The sequence below is a fragment of the Vigna unguiculata genome, chromosome 5 (assembly GCF_037176805.1).
Source record: "Vigna unguiculata cultivar grain cowpea cultivar isolate G323 ecotype 2 chromosome 5, ASM3717680v1, whole genome shotgun sequence".
In the NCBI taxonomy this organism is placed as follows: domain Eukaryota; kingdom Viridiplantae; phylum Streptophyta; class Magnoliopsida; order Fabales; family Fabaceae; genus Vigna; species Vigna unguiculata.
This window is the reverse complement of record NC_140796.1, coordinates 42,808,976-42,811,509: the sequence shown is the minus strand read 5'-3', so window position 1 is coordinate 42,811,509 and position 2,534 is coordinate 42,808,976. Positions and strand designations below refer to the sequence as shown.

At 36.3% G+C, this 2,534-nt stretch overlaps 1 pseudogene across 2 annotated transcripts; it reads right to left on the bottom strand.

Moving 5' to 3' along the window:
- Positions 1 to 293: 293 nt before the first annotated feature.
- LOC114183476 (protein LIGHT-DEPENDENT SHORT HYPOCOTYLS 10 pseudogene) lies at positions 294 to 2,534 on the bottom strand (annotated as a pseudogene). 2 transcript variants are annotated; one of them, XR_014994841.1, is made up of 2 exons: positions 1,756 to 2,534; positions 294 to 626 (listed from the first exon to the last, which is right to left on the bottom strand). The product of XR_014994841.1 is annotated as a protein LIGHT-DEPENDENT SHORT HYPOCOTYLS 10 pseudogene, transcript variant X2 (transcript). The 2 variants fall into 2 exon arrangements; XR_014994840.1 differs by having other exon boundaries at positions 294 to 588; positions 1,756 to 2,501.

Genomic DNA, 2,534 nt, shown 5'->3' with positions numbered 1-2,534 from the left:
AAATGAAAAAACAGGGAGGGATCAAGTCAAAGATATTGATTAATTAAACTGAACAGGACCAACAAGGTATCCAATGTTTTTTAAGGTTTACTTCATCTCTTGCATTATATGCATCTATTGTGGGACATCATCTTACACATCTGTGGGGATACCATGCTTCATGGATTGTGAAGAAAGTTAATTAGTATCAATATTTGAATAATTATTTCAGGTCTGTCTCTTAATTATTCAAATAAGCGTCTTATTATTTGCATAAATATATAACGAAACTTTAAACACCAGCAAAATCTATCTCAGGAGAATCAAAAAGATATACCAGTACCATGTAATATCATACACACTGCTTAAGAGAAAATTCAAGATTATTTTCATGACTATATATATAAATATATATATATGCTTGATAGTGTATATATATATATATATAATATATAAGTGATTACAATACAGGGATTCACCCCAATGTTAAACTCTTCGTCAACTTCATTCTAAATTCGCATTCGAAAATAACAAAATACACTTCTTGAACCAGGGATATGTAGATACTCGATTATGTTCCAACACTGCAGCTGAAGTTATATCCAAGACCTAGCAACAGATTCAGGATTTTGAAACAACTTTGAGATCTGAAATCAATTGGAAAGTGAAACCCAGAAGTTAAATTCATGCAACATGGACATATATGTATATAGATCAGTCACACAATGTGGTTGTGAACAACCCTTTTGGGATAAAACTGTATATAAATATATATTTCCCTTAAGATGAAAAAAAATGTAAAAACGAAGGAAAATGGAGTGTGGCCATGGTGATTGTGAAATGAGTTTGCAGTGTTAGCAGGTAGTGGAAAGAAGATGCGATTTTTATGTACGAATGTCACATATACATATAACAGCACGAAAGAAAAGGACATTCATATGATGGGAAATGAGAAAAGAAGAAACAAAATTCGTTAGAATAAGACAAAACTTTACGAAGGCAAGCGATTTTTGGGTTCTAGCTGGTACGCCAATGAAATTTATAAACCACGAGCAGACAAGACTCTAGAAACAGCATCTAATTTTCCCACAACCATGGATCTTGAACCTTTTTTCCCAAGATATTTTTCTATGCAATACAGTTATCAAGACAATCTTTTAACAAATCCAATTTTAAATTCTCAAATTTCATATCATTGCAGTGGTTACAAGCCACAACAAGAGAGTACCATCAAGGAAGGAAGTAAGATCGTGCGGAAAAGCAAACTCGTATACAAGTAAATATATATTAATTATATCATAATATACAGGCACAAAAAGACATAATTACGAAATGCAGAAACTATGGCAGCATTGTCTTGTTGCATGTGAGAGCGACAAAGAGACAATGGATGATGAGAGTGCATTAATTTACCCATTAATTCTACTGTATGCTCTTTCGATGTTCAAAAGAAACAAAATTAGTACACAATTCATAACTTGTATAACTAGATGCAAGATACATACAATTTAGGGTTTTGAATTAGGGTTTAATGTAGTGAAATGCAGATGCGTTTTGAATAGAACTGTGTGCCGATGGGATATATGATTGATGGAGTTTGAAAATTCAACCAGGAAACATTAACTACAGAGAGTATATTATTAGTATTATTGTGCAAAATCTATAGCACCCAATTGTTGAATTGTGTACTTTCTGTGCATATAACAATGTCCATGTGAAGATGAGCACAGAAAGAGAAAATCTAGAAATTAAAGAGTAGTGAGGAAGGAAATTTACCAGATGGGCCTGATGAAGGGTAATTATGTAGAACTTATATATAATATTACTGCAAAGGCAAGTTTGAGGAGGTGTCTCCGTTGGGTTTGAGAATGTTCCTCTTCTTCTTTTTCTTCTTGTAAGGGATTCCTCGAGCCTTAGCCTGAGAATCTCTGACCTCTCTGAGGTAGACTCTTATGGCGCCACTGGCGAAGGGATTGGTCTCAGGAAGGCCTCCATTTTCTTCATACGCAGCTCTCAACCTTCCAATGAGTGCATCAAGGCTTCCCCAAGCTTGTCTGAGAGGGCAAGTGCAGGGACCTGGTGGCTCACTTTGCCCGAAAAACAAGCACCCTTGCAAGTGCACTTTGGTTTTCCCAAACTGATCCAAGTAACGAAGGAACTCAAGAACATGGCTTGAACTACACTGAGAAAGTGGCACAGGAGGCCTCTGATTCCTCAAGTACTGTCCAAAAGTGTTCCAATCCCTTCTCTTCTGAGACTCGTAGCGACTCAGTGGTAACTGTTGCTGTTGCTGCTGCTGTTGCTGCTGCTGCTGCAGCTGATTGTGATGATCATGGTGATGATCAAGGTGATGATCATCAGCACCTCTTGATGAACCTTCTGCTACCTCCTTTCCCTTGCTGGACATGCCTGCTACTGACAAATCATTTAGTATTTGTTTTTGTGAAGTGTGAAAGGGAAATTTTGGTGGGGGAGAAAAGAAGACAAATAGAAACAGATACACACACACTCACACTCACACTCAATACAATATAGCAGTGGAAGAAAATTTTATA